This window comes from Hyla sarda, chromosome 4, assembly GCF_029499605.1.
Source record: "Hyla sarda isolate aHylSar1 chromosome 4, aHylSar1.hap1, whole genome shotgun sequence".
Classification (NCBI taxonomy): Eukaryota; Metazoa; Chordata; class Amphibia; order Anura; family Hylidae; genus Hyla; species Hyla sarda.
In genome coordinates, this window is record NC_079192.1 from 68,102,893 (window position 1) to 68,129,755 (window position 26,863).

General features: G+C 45.9%; 1 protein-coding gene across 1 annotated transcript in view; it reads left to right on the forward strand.

Annotated features, from left to right (window-relative positions):
• The first annotated feature begins 3,175 nt into the window (after positions 1-3,175).
• The window catches only part of SEMA4C (semaphorin 4C), a 96,545-nt gene continuing 72,857 nt past the window's right edge, over positions 3,176-26,863 (forward strand). The window contains exon 1 of the mRNA XM_056571338.1: positions 3,176-3,313. The gene's annotated coding sequence lies outside the window, so the exon portion shown is untranslated. The remainder of the gene's footprint in view (positions 3,314-26,863) is intronic.

Sequence of the window (26,863 nt, forward strand, 5' to 3'; positions counted from 1 at the left end):
GTGCTGTTTTTTCAAGATATTATCCCTGTTTTTCTTATCCCGCATAGCCTCTTTAAAGGGGTACTCCGTTGCTAGACATCTTATCCCTATCCAAAGGGGATAAGATGTCTGATCGCAGGGTACGGCCGCTGGGACTCCCCATCTCCGTGCAGACATGACGCTGGGTTTGGGCGGCCATGGTCATGACATCATGCCACACCTCCTTGTGACGTCACTCCACACCCCCTCCATTTATGCCTATGGGAGGGGTGTGATGGCTGTTCTGAACATGATGTTAAGAATGCCGGGTGTCTGCATGGAGATTGCAGTGGTCGAACCCCCACGATCAGACATCTTATAAGATTCTAGAGCATCACCACCACAGGGAAGACTATGCATTACACATTGCCCATTCACATTAAAGGGGTACTCAACTGGAAAAAAAAAAATTTATTAATTGGTGCAAGAAAGTTAAACAGATTTGTAAATGACTTCTATTTAAAAATCGTAATCCTTCCAGTACTTATCAGCTGCTATATGCTCCACAGGAAGTTCTTTTCTTTTTGAATTTCCTTTCTGTCTGACCACAGTGCTCTCTGTGACACCTCTGTCCATTTTAGGAACTGTCCGGAGCAGGAGTGGTTTACTATGGGGATTTGCTCCAACTCTGAACAGTTTCCTAAAATAGAGCACAGAAAGGAAATTCAAAAAGAAAAGAACTTCCTGTTGAACATACAGCAGCTGATAAGTACTGGTAGGATGAACATTTTTAAATAGAAGTAATTTAACTTTCTGGCACCAGTTGATTTATAATTTTTTTTCCCCAGTGGAGTATCCCTTTAATGTGTTGTTTGTGTAATGCATTACAGATCCTACAAAATAAGGCCCCTATTGACATGTAGCTCTGAACTCATTTAGAGAGGCTATAACAAGGCTCAACTATTGTATATAGATTGTTTGTGTAGCCCTTGGCTTCCATTATTCATCGGCCAGTAAAGGTTTTTTAACCTGTACGAAAGAGTTTATCAGCTGATCTTTGTCACAGGGCGATATCGGCCTTCAACCCATGCAGGACAAAATTAAAAATGTGATAGTAAGGGTTACTACGCAATTTGCCAAGGGTTAGGAGCTGTACTAATGGTATATAGTCTATATCCCGGGGATATAAGGATAATCTCCTGTTTGGTGGTCTGTGGAAGGCCTGGGATTTTGCATGTACTGGGACTCAAAAGGGGCTGCAGCATAATAGGTCATTTTTACTGAACATCTTCCACGTAGTGGACGTACAAATCTTAAATAGTTCCAATGAAAACATTACACGAGGCAGATGAAGGCAGATGATGCTGAAGGAATAAAGGGAAACTCCACTGGAAAACATTTTTTTTTAAATCAACTGGTGCCAGAAAGTTTAACAGATTTGTAAGTTACTTCTATTTAAAAACCCAATCCTTCCCGTACTTGTCAGCTGCTGTTTGCTCCACAGGAAGTTCTTTTCTTTTTTAATTTCCTTTCTGTTTGACCACAGTGCTCTCTGATGACACCTCTGTCCATTTTAGGAACTGTCCGGAGCAGGAGAGGTTTGCTATGGGGATTTGCTCCAACTCTGGACAGTTCCTAAAAATGACAGAGGTGTCAGCAGAGAGCACTGTGGACAGACAGAAAGGAAATTTAAAAAGAAAAGAACTTCCTCTGGAACATACAGCAGATGATAAGTACTGGAAGGTACTTAAGATTTTTAAATAGAAGACATTTACAAATCTGTTTAACTTTCTGGCACCAGTTGATTTAAAAAAATATGTTTTACAGTGGAGTACCCCTTAAACCCCTGGGGAGTATAGATTTCGGCTTGAGCAGTTCCTGAGATGTTAAATCCCGGAAAACTCTGTAGGTTGGCTTCCAATAGGAGAACGTTATTTTGGCCCGAGTGATTGTTTACAAAGGTATATGTTTGCTAAGAGGCCCTTGCTCAGTGATTATTCCCTCAGACAAGTAAGAAAACTTCCAAACTAGTAAGAATAATAAATAAGATCTTCCAGTTAGGGTTAAAACTGTACGCAGGATATTGTTTCCCTCTGCCTAGTAGCCTGTACTCATACACACGATCCTGGTAAGATTTAGCAACTTTGCTCTAACGCAAACTTCTCCAACAGCAAAAACTTTCCCTTACAGACCATGTGGCCTAGAGTCAATGTGGCCTAGGAAAACTAGACTTATATAGGGAGCTTAAAGGAGTACTGCAGTGTAAGACACTTATCCAAATGCTGGGACCCCCTGCGATCTACCGTACGGGGACCCAGCACGGCTGATGCACGTGTCATCGACCTTGTACAGGACGGTACGCCCCCGAAACAGCTCTATGGGAGAGGTGGAGCAGAAACATTGCGGGGGCGTGTCGGTCGCAGCACCCTGCACGGGAGAGCGGCAGGGCAGTGGCCCTTGTACAGGAGATTGCGGAGGGTCCCAGCGTAAGGGGAAAAGTTGTATCAGGCTGCAAATTTCTTTAAATTATATTAGAAAGTAAAATGATGTAATGTTGTCTCACCAAAGGTAGCAGCAAAGAGCAGAAAGTGTGAGTGAATGTAATTGTATGTAAGTGGTTGGGTTTAACACAGTTACCATTTGCCTTTACCTGGTAACAGAAAAGTGCAATTTAACCATTTTATGGTGCAATATACATATTAAGATAAGGTTAGGTCATCCTTCATTAAACGATATAAAAATACTTATACTGGGAGATCAGCAACTCATTTTTGAAAGAATGATGATGTATAGCCCGATAAAAGGATAAAAATATGATGTGAATTCAGCTTAAAGGTGATACCCTGGTGGAAAATATTTTTTTTTTTCATGTCAACTGGCTCCAGAAAGTTAAACAGATTTGTAAATTACTTCTATTAAAAAAATCTTAATCCTTCCAGTACTTATCAGCTGCTGTATACTACAGAGGAAGTTAAGTTGTTCTTTTCTGTCTAACCACAGTGCTCTCTGCTGACACCTCTTTCCACATCAGGAACTGTTTAGAGCAGGTGAAAATCCCCATTACAAACCTATTTTACAAATCTGTTTAACTTTCTGGCACCAGTTGATTTTTAAAAAAAAAAATGTTTTCCACCAGAGTACCCCTTTAAGTCACTATACCAATAATCTGTTGACTTCCTTCATCTGGTCTCCTTACTAAGTTTCTATTAATTTCAAGGCACATGCACTTTTGCAAAAGGGGGAGAAAGACCCATCATGACCTCTCGTGATCAGTCTGGGTCTCAGTTGCCAAGAACTCAAGAATCATCGATGTCTGTGTAATGCATAGAAGTGTCAGGTCCTCTACAGCAATAGGGTAAGTGACGTTTTTCTGTAAGGCTACAGTATCAGTTCATATTCCAGTCTTTAGAAGGCATCTTCTCCATATAATATAAACCTTCTGCTTATTGCGCTGTTCCTCGTCATCCTGCCAACAGGTTTCGTGCTTCCTGTAGAAAGTTTTTTACAAACTTCTGGGAACAGGCTTAGTCTAGAGAAGTTCTCACTCGCTTCCAAGCCAAGTCAGAACGTTCAGAACATGCAATTGCATGTGTGCTGTCCTTTCACATGAACCCGCAAGGCCATTGTGTTGTTAACACTGTGACATATGACCCAGTGACGCCAGCCCTTACACACTGCAGTCATCCGTACATTATAATACAGAAATATTATTTATTTACAGGGGTTACTTTGGAAATATTCTCATTAAATGAAGCCCCGGTCCTCAGTATACTATTCATACACTATGGCACAGACTTCTTGGAGCAGCCAGTCTTATAATGCTATAATTGTGTCATAGATGGTACATTTTATGTTACATGGAAGGAATATTACCATGTTATTGTCTTAGGCTGGGTTCACACTACGTTTTGTTACTACGGTTCCCGTATACGGCTGGGAGGAGGGGGGCGGGGCTTAATTGTGGCACCCGCACTCAGCCGTATAGGGGAACCGTATTTAATGCATGTCTATGAGCCGACCGGAGTGAACCGCAGCCTCCGGTCGGCTGCTTTTTCGGCCGTATGCGGTTTCCCGACCGTAGGCAAAAACACGGTCGACCACGTTTTTGCCTGCGGTCGGGAAACCGCATACGGCCTAAAACGCAGCCGACCGGAGGCTGCGGTTCACTCCGGTTGGCTCATAGACATGCATTAAATAAGGTTCCCCTAGACGGCTGAGTGCAGGCGCCACAATTAAGCCCCGCCCCCTCCTCCCAGCCGTATACGGGAACCGTAGTAACAAAACGTAGTGTGAACCCAGCCTAAGTCAGTAATTTCCAAAGTTTTACTACAGATTTATTAGGCTGCATAAACATCACGTTTAGCACATATGACAGCCTGATCCGACAGGGGAATTTCAAAACCGTCTCCTGCCGTATCCCTGCCAAACCCATGTTGTACCCCATTAGTTTCAACGAGGTGACCGGAGTCGGCTATAGGGTCCAGTTGGCTCATTTTCCCACTTTATTCGGTTTTTGAACTGGAATGAAAACTGTGGCCTGACGAGTTTTTTTGTCCGGTTAAAAAATGGAATATGGTGGGAAAATGAGCCGACCGGAGTCATTAGCTGATTCTGATCACCTCATTGAAATGAACAGGGTCTGGCAAGGGTTCAACAGGGATATGGCAGGAGGTGAAGAAGGAAAGTTGTCCAGTGAGGGAATAGTGCAAAAATCTTCTTTATTATTAAAAGCCAGCAAACAGGATACAAAGGGACGCGTTTCTGGTGTCCATCTGCACCCTTAGTCGTACCCTTTGTTGTATGTTGATGGACACCTGAAATGCGTCACTTTGTATCCTGTTTGCTGGCTTTTAATAATAAAGAAGATTTTTGCACTATTCCCTCGCTGGACAACTTTCCTTCTTTGCTATATTGCCTCAGTGCCTGCCTCAGCACAGTGCGGGTGAACGACGAGCACACAGTGAGCTGGATTTTTTCTATTATTTCTGTTCCTTATGACAGGAGGTGGTTTTGAAATTTCCCTGCCGGATGTGGCTGCCATAGACCCCCAATGTGGTGTGAATGCAGCCTTACCAAGATTCTTCAATTTCTGGGGAACCCTAGCTCCAAGCTCAATATAGGTGCACTTATAATTCTCTAGCCTTATCCTACAGCATTGTTGGTACCTACTGTCAGTCTATCAGACTGGTGTTCTTACAACACTGTTGTAAGATGGACAGTTTATACACTGACTGGAGACGTGAATAACATTGATTATATGGAGACAATGACCCCTGTTAAGGGGTGGGATATATTGGGCAGAAAGCAGTCAGTTCTGATGGTTGATGTATTAGAAACGGGAAAATTTTGCAAGAATAAGGCTCTGAGCGAAATTGTGGTAGCTAGACGAGCATCTCTAACAGATCTGTAAAAGGCTCTGTAAACAAGTGTCGTTCTAGGAGATCAGCGCTTATATACTGTGCAGGGCCGGGCAGACCATGCAATAGGGCCTAGGGAACTGTAACACAAATTTCTGAAAAAGTTACTGCTGACTATAATATAAAGATGTCAGAGCGCACAGGGCATCGCAGCTGGCTGATTATGGGACTATGTAACCACAAGCTGCCCATACCGACCCTACCCTCTGCCAAAAAGTATCTGGAACTGCAAGCATCAGATCTGGACCATGGAGCAATGGAAGATGGCAACCTGGTTTGATGGACCAAGTTTTTTTTTTACATGATGTGGATGGCCAGATGCACGTGCATCACTCATCAGAAGAAGAGCTGGCACTACGGTGTACCAGGAGGGAGAAAACAAGCAGTGGAGGTAGAGTAATGATCTTGGCAGTTTACTGTTGGGCCACGACATTCTTGTGGATGTTACTGTGACATGTATCACTAGTGTTGCTTGCGAATATTCACAATGCGAATTTTATTCGCGAATATTGCATATTCGCATATTCGCGAGTATAGCACTATATATTCGTAATTACGAATATTCGTTTTTTTTTTTTTTGTTTTTTTTTCACAGTGATCATCCCTCTCTGGTTCCAGCTTGTGTGGTGTAAAGAAGGCTCTAATACTACTGTGTGAGACTGGCGTGCAAATTTTTGCATATGCGGAAATTTGCATATGCTAATTTTCGCATTTGCAAATTTTCACTTATGCTAATTATGGTTTATGTAAATTTTCGCATATGCAAATTTTTCGCATACGCGAATTTTCAAACATGCGAAAATAAAACGCGAATATTACGAATATGCGAATTTAGCGAATATATGACGAATATTCGTCCATATATTCGCGAAATATCGCGAATTCGAATATGGCCTATGCCGCTCAACACTATGTATCACCTACCTAAACATCGTACAGATCGAGTCCTCAGGGCTCTGCCCTTTTCCAGGAGAAAAATGCCAGGGTTACACTGCAAAAATAGTTTAGGCATGGTTTGGGGAACATGATAAAGAAATCAAGTTGTTGACTTCACCTCCACCAGTCTATGGAGAACGCACCTCACAACTTACAGGGCTGAAAGGATGTGCTGATAACGTCTTGGTGGAAGATATCACAGGACACCATAAGAGGTCTCGTGGAGTCCATGCCTCAATAGGACATAGGGGGGTATTTATCAATTTTGCCTGTTGACAGTTTCTTTTTTACCCTTTTTTTTTTCACTTTGGTTTTCGTGGACATGAACCAAATTTATCATTTGGCTCAAATGTTGAAATCAGCTGTTCACGGCGCCTTTTACACAGAACTTACCACCACAGAGGACGTGTATTTTACCCTGTAGAGCAGCCATTTCGGAGTCCCTCCTGCAGTATATCAGCAAGCGACATGAGGTATTTTCTTTTGTGGGGTTTATAGCCACCATGTGAAATGGATTTTATTTTCAACTTGAGTAGTTTTTTTTTTTGGTTACTTTAGTGCAGTGGTCTTCAACCTGCGGACCTCCAGATGTTGCAAAACTACAATTCCCAGCATGCCCGGACAGCCAACGGCTGTCCGGGCATGCTGGGAGTTGTAGTTTTGCAACATCTGGAGGTCCGCAGGTTGGAGTCCACTGCTTTAGTGCTTACCTTTCCTGACCCCGTGTGGCCATGTCCAATGCTGGCTCAACGGAGGGTGAAGGTCCCTCAGAGACAACTATGTCGCAGGATAGTATTGAGCAGCCCTTTTTAATGTATTTTGACGCCTTTACATTTTGTGGCATTGCTAAGTGTGTTTTCCATGTGCAAAATTTCTTGGCGGTGATTTGCGACAAAAAAAAAACAAAAAAAACTAAAGGCGCAAAATTGCTTGGCGCAAATGATGAATTACTGACTAAAGTTAAAATCACACACAGGACCGTGTGATTTTGAGAAAGTTGTAAAAATGACAGTGGAGAAGATGCGTCAAACTTTGGCGCAAAAAGACACTGCGCCAAAGTATTGCGCCAAAGGTACGTGAAAAAAACAAACACATAAATCCTTTGATGAAGGCACAAAAATTAGGTTTTAACGTAACGGCTTTTTAATGCATTCTGTATATACATACAGAATATAAAATGGGCACCATGCCACGGTCATAAAACAAGCCGAGACGCCTGTGTTCTTCTTAACCCACTCTTCTACTTTTTCCAAAATACAAATAACGTTAATCTGCCTTAGTCCCTTTTTATATGCACCATATTGAGAATATATTCACATGTAGATGAAGTGTATCTTTTCATGTCAGAAGGTAAATGTAAACTACATGAAGTTAATGATTGCAGTGTATAATATAACACACTCCATGTATAAAGCGCCATAATCTTTTGCGCCTAATAGAAGATCATTACTCCAAGAATGAAGTGCTCTGGAAAGCGATGAATGGTAGGCATTTCTCACATTTAATGCGAAATTAATTGGTAAACATACTTTTCAATGACTTGGAGGTTGTCATGGGGCCTATCACATCACTCACATAGCACAAAGTCTTGCTATACATGAAAGCAAAGAGATTTGGCGTAGAGCAGTCTGTCAGCCTCCGCACTCACAATCCCCGCAGACGCGCTCGCTGTTTAATTAATAAGGATAATTAGGCCGTTTCTATTCATTTGTTTTGCTCTCACTTAGCGGCTCCTTTGTAGGGTGTCTCTCTGGTGTTAAAGTTGTCAGTGTGCGTGGCAGGTGGTCCCTAGCATGTAACCCACTCTCTGGCAGGGTAGTGTCTCAGCGGACTGATCTGACACAGTATCTACCGTCAATATAGCTCTTGCCTCTCAACACAATACCATAGGATTATATTGGCTGCATGTGGCAGTTTGGGGAAATAAAAGAACATATGGGGAATAGCATCGCTGGATTTGACTGCTGCCAATTTGGATTTCCTTCTATGGCAACTTGCAGAACATCTCTGGTTACATAACAAGAACTTGCCGGCTTGCGTTACGACATTTTAAGGATACAGCAGAAAGCCTCACTTTAATGGCTGCATAGTCCAAAAAAAATTGTAATTTTTCAAAGTCGTAATGGATGGTAGGGAAGGTCATTGGTTGGCAGAGATTTTCTGTAAATACTTTTATTGCCAGTGAAATGACAATTCTAGAGCATCTTTTCTTAGAACTCTGCATTGTACTGTTCTCTGCGCTGTTGACAATTTATTTATATATTTCCAAGAGGAATAAAAGAGAAATGGTACAATGCAGAGTTTTTAGAACGTGTCTTCCAGTTATATAGTAAAACAGGCAGATCAGGAGAGCTGGTGGATCCTCTTTAGAAAGGACCAAGGAAACATGTGAATGGAATTTGTATCTTAAGGGCCATATTGTAAATGAGCACCAACGGATCTTGTAGATCGGTGTGTGGTAACGGGGTGTGATTAGGGCAGATGTTGTTACCCTAGGGGCAGATGGCATTAACCCCTTGTTTTTGTGACGCCAGGGTGTGGTTTATCCTCAATACCACCCAAAGGTATACCGCTAGATCTTGGGCTATGCACGGGGGCAATAATGACTCTGATGCCAAGTTACGGATAGCGGTAGCTTTACTGAGGATAGACAGATGGTAAAGTCTATACAGTTCAGCCAGGGCCCACAGAGGTGACCAGTGACTCAAAGACCTTAAGGGCTTTCTGGGACTTTTAGTAGGGCTGGACAATATAATGCAGGCCACGCTGACTTGACAGATGACAGGGACTGACTTGAGTTGACTGAAGACTGACAAAGCTTTGACTGTAGCTTACTAGCATTTGATGGTGGCTGCAGGACACACGGCGATATTGGCCTGTTCAACTGATAGTTTCTATGTGTATTAGAGCCCTTTCAGATGGGAAGACCTAGCAGATCGGCACTTAACCCCTTAAGGACCAAGGACGTACCGGTACGTCCTTGGTCCTGCTCTCCCGATATAACGCGGGGTTACACAGTAACCCCGCGTCATATCACGGCAGGCCCGGCGTCATAGTGAAGCCGGGACCCGCCTCTAATAGCGCGCGGCGCCGCGCGCTATTAACCCTTTAGCCGCGCGCTCAGAGCTGAGCTGCGCGGCTAAAAGTGAAAGTGAAAGTTGCCGGCTAGCTCAGTCGGGCTGTTCGGGATAGCCGCGGCTAATCGCGGCATCCCGAACAGCTGACAGGACAGCGGGAGGGCCCCTACCTGCCTCCTCGCTGTCCGATCGCCGAATGACTGCTCAGTGCCTGAGATCCAGGCATGAGCAGTCATGCGGCAGAATCGTTGATCACTGGTTTCTTATGAGAAACCAGTTATCAGCATAGGAGATCAGTGTGTGCAGTGTTATAGGTCCCTATGGGACCTATAACACTGCAAAAAAAAAAGTGGAAAAAAAAAGTGAATAAAGATCATTTAACTCCTCCCATATTAAAAGTTTGAATCACCCCCCTTTTCCAATAAAAAAAAAACACAGTGTAAATAAAAATAAAAATAAACATATATGGTATCACCGCTTTGGGAAATGTCCGAATTATAAAAATATATCATTAATTAAACCGCTCGGTCAATGGCGTGCGCGCAAAAAAATTCCAAAGTCCAAAATAGTGCATTTTTGGTCACTTTTTATATCATTTAAAAATGAATAAAAAGCGATCAATAAGTCCTATCAATGCAAAAATGGTACTGTTACAAACTTCAGATCACGGCGCAAAAAATGAGCCCTCATACCGCCCCATACCCGGAAAAATAAAAAAGTTATAGGGGTCAGAAGATGACAATTTTAAACATATTAATTTTCCTGCATGTAGTTATGATTTTTTTCCAGAAGTCCGACAAAATCAAACCTATATAAGTAGGGTATCATTTTAATCATATGGACCTACAGAATAAAGATAAGGTGTCATTTTTACCGAAAAATGTACTACGTAGAAACGGAAGCCCCCAAAAGTTACAAAACGGCGTTTTTTTTTTCAATTTTGTCGCACAATGATTTTTTTTTCCGTTTCACCGTAGATTTTTGGGCAAAATGACTGATGTCATTACAAAGTAGAATTGGTGGCGCAAAAAATAAGCCATCATATGGATTTTTAGGTGCAAAATTTAAAGAGTTATGATTTTTTAAAGGCAAGAAGCAAAAAACGAAAATGCTAAAACGGAAAAAACCCCGGTCCTTAAGGGGTTAAATAATAAGCCTTTTACACAGTTCCATGATGTGCAGCCAGGTTCCTTCACTTAGTAATTATTCTTTATCTGTATAGCACACTCAGATTCCACAGCGCTGTACACTGTTCACAGCCACACACCCCTGTGTACACAGAGTCTCCTCCTACAGGCTGCACATGATGAAATAACGCTGTACAGTACAGGAGCAGGGAGTGCAGACAGGACAGGAGTCCCTGCCCCTGTATATATTCTATAAAGCGCCAATATAAGGGTGTAGAGTGCCATTGCATATATGTACATGCCAACAGCACCACACACATCCAACCATCTACAATAGGATGTATAGTGTTTTTTTCCTCAATAAGGGATGCAGTCAGCATCTTCTTTCCAGGGGGAGATAGCAGCTACATGAGTAGCCTCTCTGGTACATAAGCTCTTGCTTAGGCTAAGTTCACATCAGCGTTGCACGCCATCTTGTTCGGGGTTTGTTCAGCTTATTTTCTTTTTTGTTCTTTTGTTTTTTTAACCAAATGGACTCTGAACGGGTCAGAGCACAACAGACTGCCGGGTTTCCATCGGGTGTCTGTTGTATTGTAGGAGTTGAGCAGAGAAAAAATGACTAGCGTAGTTTTGACATAGCCAGCGGAGCTCCAGTCCAATATCTGTCCTGTGGCTTTGGACTGTTTCGGGCAGCTTGGTAACACAAGGTGTTGGGACCACTAGAGACTTGTAGTTAATTTATGATTACATTCTATTGCAAAGTAATATATTTTCCTAAATTAATTATATCGCTTTTATAGGTAAATATGTTTTTCTGTGTTACTGTACCCTTAAGTGAGAGCCGTGAACCCCATGTGACTCTGCCTGCCAATGGGAACCCCTAAAGTCTCCCCTATATAGTGTATTGGGGGGAGCAGTTAACCCAGTTCACCCTCCTGAGCAACAGTGTGGTTCAGGTGTGCTGTGTGGAGAAGCCTCAAGGGAAGGCCTAGCTCAAATCTAATCTCTCTGGTCATTCTGCAAGGATTACTCGCTCAGTGGAAGTTCATACCCCAGCGGAGAAGGCTTCAGTATCTTGACAGAACCCTACCTACTAGGATTCATCTACCTGTCTCACAAGCCAGTATTAATCTGTTTGGTGAAAGCACCACAAGTCCCAGCAAGGCAACAGGGCTCCCAAGGGGTTACGCTGCACTCTCTCACCCAAAACCACTATATGTGTATTACCATCTGCACCAAGCTCAGTAAAGACAGTTATCTGTAACTCCCTGTGTCCGGCCCAGGAGAAGCTGTCCCTAACCTCGGACTGTGTATAGGATAATGGTGCTCTGGCGTCATGAAGTAATCAGGTATTTCCACTAACACCACCCTGTGGCACCCCAAGTAAGTACCGTATATACTCGAGTATAAGCTGACCCGAGTATAAGCCGAGACCCCTAATTTCAACCCAAAATCCCAGGAAAAGTTATTGACTCGAGTATAAGCCTAGGGTGGGAAATACATCATCCCCCCCTGTCATCATCCAGACCCGTCATTAACATCCTCATCATCATCCCCTTGTCATCATCCCACACATCCCCCCTTCATCATCCCCTTATCATCCCACACATCCCCCCTTCATCATCCCCTTGTCATCATCCCACACATCCCCCCTTCATCATCCCCTTGTCATCATCCCACACATCCCCCCTTCATCATCCCCTTGTCATCATCCCACACATCCCCCCTTCATCATCCCACCCCCCCCCCCTTCATCATCCTCTTGTCATCATCCCACACACCCCCCCCTTCATCATCCTCTTCTCATCATTCGCCCTCAGTGGTCTTCAACCTGCGGACCTCCAGAGGTTTCAAAACTACAACTCCCAGCAAGTCCGGACAGCCGATGGCTGCCCGGGCTTGCTGGGAGTTGTAGTTTTGAAACCTCCGGAAGTCCGCAGGTTTAAGACCACTGCGGCCTTCGACATCATCCAGCCCCCTCTCACCCCCTTTAGTTCTGAGTACTCACCTCCGCTCGGCGCTGGTCCGGTCCTGCAGGGCTGTCCGGAGAGGAGGTGGTCCGGTGGGATAGTGGTTCCGGGCTGCTATCTTCACCGGGGGCGCCTTTTCTCCGCGCTTCCGGCCCGGAATAAGGCGTTGCCTTGACAATGACGCAGAAGTACGTTGGCAATGAACGCACCTCTGCGTCGTTGTCAAGGCAACGTGACTATTCTGAGGCCGGGCCCGAAGCGCTTAGAAGAGGCCTCCCCGGTGAAGATAGCAGCCCGGAACCACTATCCCACCGGACCACCTCCTCACCGGACAGTCCTGCAGGACCGGACCAGCGCCGAGCGGAGGTGAGTACTGTACAGAACTAAAGGGGGTGAGAGGGGGCTGGATGATGTCGAAGGCCGCAGTGGTCTTCAACCTGCGGACCTCCGGAGGTTTCAAAACTACAACTCCCAGCAAGTCCGGACAGCCGATGGCTGCCCGGGCTTGCTGGGAGTTGTAGTTTTGAAACCTCTGGAGGTCCGCAGGTTGAAGACCACTGCGGGTGGGGGAGTTCACTCAAGTATAAGCCGAGGGGGGTGTTTTCAGCACGAAAAATCGTGCTGAAAAACTCGGCTTATACTCGAGTATATACGGTATACATGTTTGTATAAATGTAAGTGTAAGTATAAGTATTAGTGTAAGTATAAATGTGTCATTCTGGACTCTAGGTGGGCTATTCGATATATCCATGTAGTCAAAAAAATATATTGCACTGTATTCATTTTTTTTTTTTACAATGGGTACCTATAGTGATGGATGGGACTATATGGCATCTGTTAATTGAATCCATCAAACGTATACGTCAGAAGCTTTTCCTGGTAAATGCATTTAATCACAAGGATTAAACACAGTGTGAATGTAGCCTTACTGCCAAAAACAAACATTTATATTTCTTCCGTGGTGAATGACTGAACATTTATACATCTGCATCAGCAAGTTATATTATCATCAATAGGAATCAACTTGTAGATCCTTTTATGACTCATTTTTCAAGTGCAAACTTACGGGAAACATCTACTTTATTTCAGAGGAAAACTAAACTGGAATACCCAGTGTGTCAAGCAGGAGGGATAATAATGGACTGGATGCTGTGTAGTGGACGATCTGGTCAACAAGACGCCGTAGGATGATTGACAGCAGATGGAGTAGGGTCTGGGAAAATCACTCCCATCAAGTCTTGTATTTTATTTTTAAACCAAAAATGTAAACGTTAAAAAAAAAAAATGAAATAAATAAATGTCCTCTCTATTTCTGTCGTCTCTGGTGGTAGATTCCAGTAAACGCAATGGGAGATTTCTGTAAACATTCTGCATGCATTTGCAATAGCCACAAGATCAAGCCACATTTTACGTGCTGTGTCTTAAGTAATTGTCGTCATTCTGCCGACTGGGTGTCTTATTTACAGTTTGGCTCTGGGAATTCTAGAATATGTTGTTGTACATTTTGTGCATTAGCGTGTGATGTTGTGCGACTTGTAAAAGGGTTATTTGGGGGTTTAAATGAGATGAAATGTGGTTCTGACAGCAAGTGCCCTTCAAAGCTGGTATCATGTGACAAAAGTTAGTGTGGTATCCCGGTACAGGAGTTAGTCCTCTACCATCCTTAAGTCCCCTCAGGAAGAGTCCCTAAGGTCCATAGGGCTCTCCTGCAGGGCTCCCCCCTTGTTGTCTCATATAAATGCAATGTATATTCATTATGTGTATCTATTGTTCATATGTGTAAAGTTGTACAGTTTGTATAAAATGTATAGGACCTTCCTTGGTCATGTGACCTACTGTCATGTGATATACCCAGAGTTCCATGGGCACAGGAACCCCAGGCATTAGCAACCAATGGGCTTTAGTCCAGCCCCCTGGTATATAAGGGGCTGTAGTCTCTCAGTTAGCTCTCTTGTTCCTGCACTCTCTTAATTCCTGCTTCTCATCCTGTACACTAAAGCAGCATCAATTCCTGCACAATTGCATCTAGGCCAAAGCCTAAGGAGCAGCAGCCACTCCCTCGCCCGCAACCCCGTTTGTTGTCACCGCTGAGTGAGTAAAGAAGTTATCCTGAATGGTGAGTGTCGCCTCTTCTTACTACTTCTTGCTGAACCATCGTTGTCTACGGGCTGAGCACCACCGCCTCAGGACTATTAGGTCCGGCTCCGATATTGTTGTATCTCTTTGTTCTTCTCTACGGCTTAGTATTGGTAGTGCCGGCTGTTGTATTCTCCTTGTTAGCTACTTCTAAAACGTGAGTTACAATTATCTCTACAAATCCAGTGACTACTACTCAGCTAAGGAATATATTAGTAGCACATTGGCTGTCACAGCGAGCGCTCCGGTCTTCACCTCCGGATCGGAGCGCTCGCTGCCTCTGTCCTCTGCTCCGTAGCCTCGGCGTCTCCCGGTCAGACGTACTGACCGGGAGCGCGGGTCTCACAGTGACAGAGACGCGGCTAGTGTGGTGGCTGGTCCCGCTCACGCGCCGCGTCCCTGTTCGCCTTACCTGCTCCCTGCGTGGCTCTCTAGGGCGCGTGCGCGCCGGCTTCAGTAAATTTAAAGGGCCGGCGCACCGGTAATTGGTGCGCTGGTTCCTCACCTCCCACTGGCCCTTCCCAATAAAAGGCACCTTCCCCTTCCTGCCCTTGCCAGATCTTTGTGCCTTGTGCCTTTGAGAAAGCGTTCCCTACTGTGATATTGCCTTGCCGTTTGCCGTACCCATTGCTACCGTATACTCGCCTGTGAACCCTTTCTGCCTGCCCTGACCTCTGCTACGTCCGACTACGCTCTTGCCTGCTCCCTGTGTACCACGCTATATCAGCTGCCTGAGAGGTTGAGTTGTTACTGGGGGATACGACCTGGTAGTTACCGCCGCAGCAAGTCCATCCCGCCTTGTGGCGGGCTCTGGTGAAAACCAGTAACGGCATAGAACCGGTCCTCCAGTACAACCCGTGCCATCGCCTCTCTGGTCCAGAGGATCCACTACCTATCCTGCCGGTACGTGACAGTAAGATCCGGCCATAAATCCCGCTGATGTTCCCCTGCCAAGTCTAGCGGACCTCACCTCCATTGTGGCCCAGCAAGGTCTACAGCTGGCCCAGTTGACCGCCATGATGCAACAGCTCCTATGTGCTCAGCAACAGCCTGCACCTCCGCCTGCACCTGCTGCATCACCTCCGCCCGCAGTTACCACTGGAGCCAGAATCCGTTTGTCTCTACCAGACAAATACGACGGAGATCCTAAACTATGCCGAGGGTTCCTGTCTCAGTGCTCTCTTTATCTCGAGCTACTATCAGACCAGTTTCCGTCTGAGCAAGCCAAGGTAGCCTTCATCCTCATTCTGCTCTCCGGGAGGGCCCTGGCCTGGGCTACACCGCTTTGGGACCGCGCTGATCAAGCCACCGCTTCTGTCCAGAGTTTTTGTCTGTAGTTTCGTAGTGTTTTTGAGGAAACTGCCCGGGTTACCTCTGCAGAGACTGCTTTGCTAAACTTGTCCCAAGGAAATTCTACCGTGGGTGACTATGCCGTCCAGTTCCGCACCCTTGCTTCCGAGCTGAACTGGAATAATGAAGCTCTTTGTGCCACCTTTAAGAAGGGACTTAATTGTGACATTAAAGATGTCCTTGCTGCACGTGACCTGCCTACCACCCTGAGTGACCTCATCTTGCTAGCCACCAGGATTGACAAACGTTTCTCTGAGAGACAAGAGGAACTCCATCTTGAAAAGGAAAAAGCTCGTCCTAAACACTGCTCTCGTCTGACTCCAGTGTTCCAGCGTCCACCTCTACCTGTCTCTGGGTCTTCCGCTGTGGAGGCCATGCAGGTGGACCGGTCTCGCCTGACCCCTCAAGAACGGAGCCGCCGTAGAGACGAGAACCTGTGTTTGTACTGCGCTAGTACTGAGCACTTCCTTAAGGACTGTCCTCTTCGTCCTCCACGTTCGGGAAACGCTCGCACCTAGTGGATGTGGGAGAGGCATTACTAGGTGTGGATTCTTCCTCTCCACGCCTGATTATATCCGTGCAGTTGTTCCTTTCGGCCAAGTCCTTCTTCTCTGCTGCTGCTATCTTGGATTCCGGCTCTGCCGGCAACTTCATCCACGCCTCCTTGGTCGACAAGTATCAAATTCCTATAACCCGTCTGCCCAAGCCGTTCCTTATTTCTACGGTCAACGGGGGAAAACTCTCTGCTACGGTACAATACCGCACCCAGCCCCTGCGGATGGACATTGGGATATTCAATACCGAGACTCTGGAATTTCTTGTTCTTCCCTTCTGCTCCTCCGAACTCCTGCTGGGTTTACCGTGGTTGCAACGCCACTCTCCTGTATTGAATTGGTCCACCGGTGAGATTCTGCATTGGGGTTCCTCCTGCCCTGACCGGTGCTTCAAGCCTGCTCCTATCAAACGGGTCCCGCCAGTTCCTCCGCCACCAGGTCTCCCCAAGCCTTACCATCAATTTGTAAAATTGATGTCTTCTGTAAAAAACAAGCGGAGACTCTTCCTCCTCACAGGCCTTATGATTGTCCCATTGACCTGTTACCGGGCTCTACTCCTCCTCGGGGCAGAATTTATCCTCTCTCACCTCTAGAGACTCAGGCCATGTCGGACTATGTAAGTGAGAATTTACAGAGAGGCTTTATTAGGAAGTCTTCGTCTCCTGCTGGAGCCGGGTTTTTCTTTGTGTCTAAAAAGGATGGCTCTCTCCGACTCTGCATCGATTATAGAGAACTCAATAAAATTACCATTAAAAACCGTTACCCTCTGCCTCTAATCTCTGAGCTGTTTGACCGTCTCAGTGGAGCCAAGATTTTCACCAAGTTGGATCTCCGCGGGGCCTACAATTTGATCCGCATTTGTAAAGGAGACGAGTGGAAGACCGCATTTAACACCCAGGACGGTCACTTTCAGTACCTAGTGATGCCCTTTGGACTTTGTAACGCACCCGCAGTCTTCCAGGAGTTCGTGAACGACATCTTCCGGGACCTTCTCTACACTTGTGTTGTAGTATATCTGGATGATATCCTTATTTTTTCATCCAATCTGGATCAACATCGAGTCCATGTCCGGCAAGTTCTCACCCGACTCAGAAGTAACCGCCTCTACGCCAAAAATGAGAAATGTCTATTTGAGCGTACCTCCTTGCCTTTCCTGGGGTATATCATCTCTGCACAAGGTCTGCAAATGGATCCTGCCAAGCTATCTGCAGTTCTGGACTGGCCACGACCCTTTGGTCTCCGAGCCATACAGAGATTCCTGGGTTTTGCCAATTATTACAGACAGTTTATACCTCATTGTTCCACCCTGGTGGCTCCTCTTGTGGCTTTGACTAGAAAGGGTGCAAATCCCAAGACCTGGCCTCCTCACGCTGAAGAGGCGTTTCTGTCCCTGAAAACCGCCTTTGCATCTGCACCTTTTCCCTCCCGGCCAGATTCTTCCAAGCCATTCTATCTTGAAGTGGATGCATCCTCGGTGGGAGCTGGAGCTGTATTAACTCAAAAGTCTTCCAGGGGCAAGACCATAACTTGTGGCTTCTTCTCTAAAATCTTTTCTTCTGCCGAGAAGAATTACGCTATTGGGGACAGAGAACTGTTGGCAATTAAATTTGCCTTGGAGGAGTGGAGACATCTTCTCGAGGGTGCTCCTCACCCTGTGACCATTTTCTCGGACCATAAGAACCTAGTCTACCTCCAGTCTGCTCAGAGACTAAATCCCCACCAAGCCCGTTGGTCCATCTTCTTCGCCCGCTTCATCCTCCTCGCCAGCGGTTGCAAGTTCTCAAGTGGGGCCACGCTTCCTTCCTTGTCGGTCCTCCTGGGATTAAGAAGTCTCTGCAGTTAATTTCTCAAAGATATTGGTGGCCCTCGCTAGACAGAGACGTCACTGAATTCGTCCAGTCCTGTGCAATCTGCGCCCGGGACAAGACTCCTCACCAGAAACCTGCAGGTCTTCTTCTGCCCCTCCCTGTTCCGGAGACCCCTTGGTCACACATCGCCATGGATTTTATCACTGATCTTCCCTCCTCCCATGGTATGACTGTCATTTTTCAAAGATGGCTCATTTTGTGTCCCTGCCTGGTCTCCCGTCTGCTCCTCAGTTGGCCAAACTGTTTTTTCTTCACATCTTCTGCCTCCACGGTCTTCCCAAACACATCGTCTCTGACCGTGGGGTGCAGTTCGTTTCCAAGTTTTGGAGGGCTCTCTGTGGTCAACTCGGAGTCAAGCTGGATTTTTCTTCCTCCTATCACCCTCAGTCCAACAACGGCCAAGTAGAAAGGGTGAACCAGACTCTGGGAGATTATCTACGCCATTTTGTGTCCTCTCGCCAAGATGATTGGTCGGACTTACTCCCTTGGGCAGAGTTCTCTTATAATTTCAAACAATATTCCGCCACCAATAAGTCTCCATTTTTTGTGGTTTACGGTCGTCATCCTCTGCCTCCTCTGCCTAGGACCTCCGCCCCCTCCTCTGTACCAGCTGTAGAGGACCTCCTTCTGGACTTCACTTCTATTTGGCGAGAGACCCATTCTGCCCTCCTCAAGGCCTCGGCCCATATGAAGCTCCAGGCCGACAAAAGTCATAGAGCTCCTCCAGAATTCAGTCCCGGTGACAAGGTGTGGCTCTCCTCAAAGTACATCAGATTTAAGGTACCAAGTTACAAGCTGGGCCCTCGTTACTTGGGTCCCTTCAAAGTCAAGAGCCGCATTATTCCGGTGTCCTACCTGCTCCATCTTCCTCCCTCCCTCAGAATTCATAACTCTTTTCATGTCTCCCTTCTCAAGCCTGCTATCTTTAATCGCTTCTCTCCTAAACTTCTTTCTCCCACCCCTGTCACTGGTACCTCTGATATTTTTACTGTTAAAGAAATCCTAGCCACCAAGCTTGTTCGGGGGAAAAGATTTTTTTGGGTCGACTGGGAGGGTTGCGGTCCTGAGGAAAGGTCTTGGGAGCCTGAAAATAACATCTTGGACCGCAGTCTCATTCTCAACTTCCTTGGTGCCAAAAAGAGAGGGAGACCTAAGGGGGGGTACTGTCACAGCGAGCGCTCCGGTCTTCACCTCCGGACCGGAGCGCCCGCAGCCTCCGGGGCCTCGGCATCTCCCGGTCACTGACGTACTGACCGGGAGCGCGGGTCTCACAGTGGCAGAGACGCGGCTAGCGTGGCGGCTGGTCCCCGCTCACGCGCCGCGTCCCTGTTCGCCTTACCTGCTCCCCACGTGGCGCTCTGCTCTCCTGGTTCCCGGCGCGCGCGGGCCCGCTCTCTAGGGCGCGCGCGTGCGCCGGCTTCAGTAAATTTAAAGGGCCAGCGCACCAATTACTGGCCCACTGGCCCTTCCCAATAAAAGGCACCTGCCCCTTCCTGCCCTTGCCGGATCTTTGTGCCTTGTGCCTTTGAGAAAGCGTTCCCTACTGTGATATTGCATTGCCGTTTGCCGTACCCGTTGCTTCTGGGGAAACTACATTACTGTAAAGACTGTTTCCTGAATATTCCAAGTAAAAGTTCCAGTTATTGCAAAACCCTTGCCGTGGACATTCCTTTATTGCATACCGTTTCTGGGATGGTTGTCGGCAGTTATTGTACCAAAACAACCGCATCCTGGCATCACAAACACTAAGGGGTTAACAACATCTTTCCCCCAGGGTTAATACCACCAGACCCTGCTACATACTGCAACACCCTGTGGTCAACACATTAGGATATGATGGGTACAAAATGTTAGCCCAGCATATCTGCATAGTCTCCTGTTGTCTTTGTTCAGATGTCTTTTGAGGTTACATGGATGGTTTATTATAGTCAATGGCCGACCATGTGGACCCCATCAACTGGATATTACTTACAATGGGCAAAAAGATGAGTTTTTCTGTTAGCTTTAAAGGGGTAGTCTGGGATTTTTTTCTTATTTGACTATGCTACAGGGGCTGTAAAGTTAGTGTTGTGCAAAATATAGTGTCTGTACCTCTGTTTTATGGTGATCTCGCAATTCTTCCGTGATATTTTCCCCAAAGTTTATTTTTAACAGCATACAAAATGAGTGTTGTCTCAGGTTTTTCCAGGTTGCAGTGCGGCCGAGACATGACATCACTAGTCTGGTGTTAAGAGGGAGCCTGTCCTGCTTCAATGGGTGGAGCGACCGCTGGGTGGGAGATCATTCTGCAATTAATTGTATTTTTGCAAAAGCTGGTGGCACCCTGGTTAGAAAACACTGGTCTATTGCATGGAATGCAGCTCATTTGTGTTTTAATGGGTGGGGCGGCTGATGTGTAGGAGGAAGGAAAGTGACCTCAAACAGAACAAAACAAGGAACTGTGGGACTTGTAGTTGAAGAAGGAAACTCCAACAGGAAATAGCCAGTTCACAAAAAGACAGCCACAGTGTTATGGTAATCTCACAACATAGCCATTTAGCACCAAGACAAGCGCAGATTCTTCCTAAGCATGTCCATTACTGTCTGCCAAGTACGTACTAAAATCACCTTATGGCGGATAACCCTTTTTTACACAGTTTTCTGTGTTTGGAGCTGAGATTTATCCTCTGATTTCCTCACCCTACGTACCTTTAGGGCAGTGTTTCCCAGCTGTTGAAATACCACAACTCCCAGCATGCCCGGACAGACAAAATAAAAAAAATACAAGATTTGAGAATTATTGTAAAATATAAATAGCAAAATGGAGAATTAGAAAAACATCTCCAAAAAAGAGGTATAGTTGGCCCTATATTGTATGTTTTCCAGACAATGTGTCTGCAGCTGTTGCAAAACTACAACTCCCAGCATGCCCGGACAGCTTTGGCTGTCCGGGCATGCTGGGAGTTGAAGTTTTGCAACAGCTGCAGACACATTTGTAGTAAAACGCTGGTATAACAGTTGCCTGGAGGCATAATAGGCCTCATTCACTATTTGACTTCTGTGTATATTTAGGTGAAAGAAGTATGGGGAAATGCAATTCGCTTCATTTATTGATGCTTTTTCCCTGTTTTTTTTTTTTTCACTTTGTTGACCATTTTCAGCTAATTGTTCCAAAAGCGGGCGTAGTTTTCCATTTTTTCACAACCCGGGTGATTTATAAAATGGTTTGCCCTGTTTTTGGCGTCTTTTCACTTTTAACAGAGAGATTAACTGACAAAGCTTCACGACATGTATAAACACATTCGTGCATATGAAAAAGCCAAAAAAATTCACTAAGAAAAGGACAACAAAATAGAGTAAACATAGTACATGAGGCCCAATATGCTTGTGTGCATGAGGACTGTCATGAGCATTATCTTGGCTCTTGTAAGATGGCCAAATATATGGTTTCCATTAACCCCTTAAGGACCAGGCCATTTTACACCTTAGGACCAGAGCATTTTTTGAACATCTGACCACTGTCACTTTAAACATTAATAACTCTGGAATGCTTTTACTTATTCTGATTCTGAGATAGTTTTTTCGTGACATATTCTACTTTAACATGGTGCTAAATTTTTTGGTAACTTGCATCCTTTCTTGGTGAAAAATCCCCAAATTTGATGAAAAAATAGAAAATGTAGCATTTTTCTAACTTTGAAGCTCTCTGCTTTTAAGCAAAATGGATATTCCAAATATTTTTTTTTATTCACATTTCCAATATGTCTACTTTATGTTTGCATCATAAACATCATTGACAAGTTTTTACTTTTGGAAGACACCAGAGGGCTTCAAAGTTCAGCAGCAATTTTCCAATTTTTCACAAGATTTTCAAACTCACTATTTTTCAGGGACCAGTTCAGGTTTGAAGTGGATTTGAAGTGTCTTCATATTAGAAATAGCCCATAAAAGACCCCATTATAAAAACTGCACCCCCCAAAGTATTCAAAATGACATTCAGTCAGCGTTTTAACCCTTTAGGTGTTTCACAGGAATAGCAGCAAAGTGAAGGAGAAAATTCACAATCTTCATTTTTTACACTCGCATGTTCTTGTAGACCCAATTTTTGAATTTTTACAAGGGGTAAAAGGAGAAAATTTATACTTGTATTTCTAGACCAATTTCTCTTGAGTAAGCACATACCTCATATGTCTATGTAAATTGTTCGGTGGGCGCAGTAGAGGGCTCAGAAGCGAAGGAGCGACAAGGGGATTTTGGAGAGTACGTTTTTCTGAAATGGTTTTTTGGGGGAAAAAATTTTTTCACAAAAATGTGTGTTTCCCCCCAAATTTCACATTTTTGCAAGGCTTAATAGAAAATACCCCCCAGAATTTGTAACCCCATCCCTTCTGAGTATGGAGGTACCCCATAAGTTGACCTGAAGTGCACTACGGGCAAACTACAATGCTCAGAAGAGAAGGAGTCATATTTGGCTTTTTGAGAGCAAATTTTGCTCGGGGGGCATGTCACATTTAGGAAGCCCCTATGGTGCCAGGACAGGAAAAAAAAACACAACATGGCATACTGTTTCGGAAACTACATCCCTAAAGGAACATAACAAGGGGTACAGTGAGTCTTAACACCCCACAGGTGTTTCATAAATATTCATGAAGTGGGATGTGAAAATTAAAAATGTGTTTTTTTTTACACTAAAATGCTGGGGTTACCCCAAATTTTTCATTTTCACAAGTGGTAAAAGGAGAAAATGTCACTGTAAGTTTGTAAATACATTTCTTTGGAGTAAGGACATACCTCAAGTCTGAGCGTAAACAGCTTGCACACTGGTCTGAGAGGAGCAGGTCGCATTCAGGGGCCTTGAGCTTCTGCGTTGCGGCCTATGGAGCCAGAACAGTGGGACCCCCCCTCAAGGGGCATTACATGGGGTAAATAACTGGGGTACACTAAATAACTAAAATGGGATACAGTGGGACATAAAATTATAAAACAGGTTATGTTGCCAGAATGATGACCAGATAGCCAAAACTAAAAAATATGCCCGCCCCAAACCCTATGCTCTGAATCATCATTCTGGGAATGTGACGTGTGTGGTCGTCCCTAACCTGTTACCTCAAATGTGCACCCCGCTCAGGTGGAAAGAGAGCGCTGCGCATTTGAGGCAACAAAAAAAGTCCCTGATGATAGTGACTCAGTGACCCATGACCCAGAGAAAAAAATACCCCCAGAAGTCTTATCAGTTTTTAGTTTTTTTTAGATGAGTTTTTTGGGGGGCAATTTAGTGGTTTTATGGTGTTAAAATTTGGAATGTACTCTGGACTTGGTACATTGGGGTCAAATTATGGAAAATTAAAATGAAAAGGGAAAATTTAGTACTGCATGAAAGTGTGATACTCCCTGAAGCAGTTTTTAATGCAGAGGCCCGGATGATCGGGGCAAGTGTCACATTGAGTGGTGGTGTCCTTCCGAATACCCCTCCTGTTACACACTCTGCATTTTTTCTGGCACTTATAACTCCAGTTCCTTGGGAAGTCTGGCCTGCTCTTTCCCAGTCGCCAAAGATCAGGACCTTTAGGACTTCTTCTTGGAACTGGAGGAATGTCCCTGTGTTGCCAGCGTACTGGGACAGTACAAAAGCATTGTACATGGCAACCTGTACCAAGTAGACCGCAACTTTCTTGTACCATACACGTGTTTTCCACATGGCGTTATATGGCTTGAGGACTTGATCAGAAAGATTAACTCCCCCCATATACCAATTGTAGTACAGAATACAATCGGGCTTGAGGACCGGTGTTGTGGTACCTCGCACAGGGACAGGTGAGCTGCCGTTACCATGAATAGTGGTCAGCATAAGGACATCCCTCTTATCCTTATACCTGACCAGCAACAGGTTTTCATGGGTAAGGGCACGGGACTCACCCTTGGACATAGGTGTCTGCAGAAAATTTAGAGGGAGGCCTCTCTGGTTTTTCCGCACGGTCCCACAAGAGGAAGTGGATCTGGCGGCAAGGGATGTGAAGAGAGGGATGCTGGTATAAAAGTTGTCCACGTACACATGGTAACCCTTATCCAGCAAAGGGTGCACAAGCTCCCAAACGATTTTCCCGCTAACACCCAGAGTGGGGGAACAATCTGGGGGTTCAATACGGGAATCTCGTCCCTCATACACTCTAAACTTGAGAGTGTACCCGGAGGTACTCTCACAAAGTTTATAGAGCTTCACGCCATACCGCGCCCGCTTCGAGGGAATATACTGGCGGAAGATGAGTCTCCCCTTAAAACTGATAAAAGACTCATCAACCGAGAGCTCCCTGAGGGGTACGTAGGCCTCCAAAAATTTGGCCCCAAAATAATCGATGACCGGCCTCACTTTGTAAAGCCAGTCATGGGCGGGATCACCTCGGGGCGGACATGCCGCATTATCTGCATAATGCAGGCATTTCCGAATGACCTCGAACCTCCTCCGTGCCATGACCAAACTGTAAAGCGGGGTCTGGTAGAGGACGTCCCCGCTCCAGTACTGTCTGACACTTGGTTTTTTGACCAGGCCCATATGCAGCAAAAGGCCCCAAAATGTCCTCATCTCTGCTGCATCAATGGCGCGCCATTTATTGGGCCTGGCCAAAACAGAATCAGGGTGGTGGACGATGAACTGCCTGGCGTACAGATTCGTCTGCTCCACGATGTGATTGACAAAACTGTCACTGAAAAAATAACTGAAATAGTCAATTTCAGTGAATCCAGAATTGTCAATCCGGATTCCGGAGTCGCCAACAAACTCCGGAACCCGTGGCTGATAAGCCTCTGGGGGTCTCCAGACAGGTTTACCGGAAGGGGGCTCCGGTAAACTTGTCTGGGGGGCGGACTCCTAGTACGAGCAGCATCACCACTCGCACTAGTGCCCGCCACTGGGCCACTATCATGGGGGGTGCGTGGCCTCGCCTGGCGGCGTCTCCGCCGTACAGGGGACTCATCATCAGTACTAGATGATGAGGAGGACGATGAAGAACACAGGAATGTAGGATCTTCATCATCCTCACTGACAGATTCGGAGTCGGAGGCAAAAAAAGCGTATGCCTCCGCTGCCGAAAATGCCTGGCGAGCCATCGCCTTTTTTCTACAGTGGTGGGGGGGGGGGTTGGTGGCGGGGGGGGGGGGGGGGTGTGTGTGTGTGTGTGGGGGGGGGGTGAGTATGTAGTGTGTGTGATTGGTGTAACTAACTGTATGGGGGGGGGGGGGGAGCGCTGCAGCCAAAAAAAAAAATAAAAAAATGGCCAAATGCAGCGCCCTGAATCCCTAATAGGGCCCGGGTCATACTAAAAAAAATTGTGGCGGACCCTTTAGGTCCTATTAGGGTAGTACACTTTTTTTTAACTTTATTTTACTGGTTAACCCTACCTGTCCCTTGGGCTGTAATCTCTCCCTGCTCTAAGGGGGGTCTTCCTCTGTGAGGGGCTCCGATTCTCACAGAGAGGGGGGGGGGGGTCCCTGGCTCCTTTTCGCAGCTCTGGCCGCTGAATGAACTCAGGGAGCAAGCAGAGCCGCGAGAAGGGGCCGTTAACCCCTCCCCTGCCGGCTGCTATTGGCCGTCCGGCCAATAGCAGCGATCCTGGGGGGGGTTACGAAATCGCCACCTCCCCATAGATACAGAGGGTGATAGGGGGTGTATCCTACACCCCCGATTACCTTGTATCTCTGGGTCAGCGGGACACACGGGACACAGATTGGGAACCACTGTATTAGTGGTCTGCAAACTGTAGTCCTCCAGATGTTGCAAAACTACAACTCCAAGCATGCTGGGAGTTGTAGTTCGGCAACATCTGGCTCTAAAGATGTTGCCGAACTACTACTTCCAGCATGCCTGAGAATGTTTGGGAGTAGTGGTTTTGCAACAACTGGAGGCACACTGGTTGGGAAACATTGTCTGTTTCCTAACTCAGTGTTTCCCAACCCGTGTGCCTCCAGCTGTTGCAAAACTATAACTACCAGCATGCACTGATAGACTGTGCATGCTGGGAGATGTAATTTTGCAACAGCTGGAGGTTCCCCCCCTGTGAATGTACAGGGTACATTCACATGGGCAGGGGGCTTACAGTGAGTATCAGGCTGCAAGTTTGCGATGCAGCAAATTTTGCGCGGCAGCTCAAACTCGGAGCGGGAAACTCGCTGCAATCCCCCGCCCGTGTGACTGTACCCTAAAAACACTACACTACACTAACACATAAAATAAAAAGTAAAAAACACTACATATACACATACCCCTACACAGCCCCCCTCCCCAATAAAAATGGAAAACGTCTGGTACGCCACTGTTTCCAAAATGGAGCCTCCAGCTGTTGCAAAACAGCAACTCCCAGTATTGCCGGACAGCCGTTGACTGTCCAAATATGCTGGGAGTTTTGCAACAACTGGAAGCACCCTGTTTGGGAATCACTGGCATAGAATATCCCTGTGTCCACCGCTATGCAAATCCCTAATTCAGGCCTCAAATGCA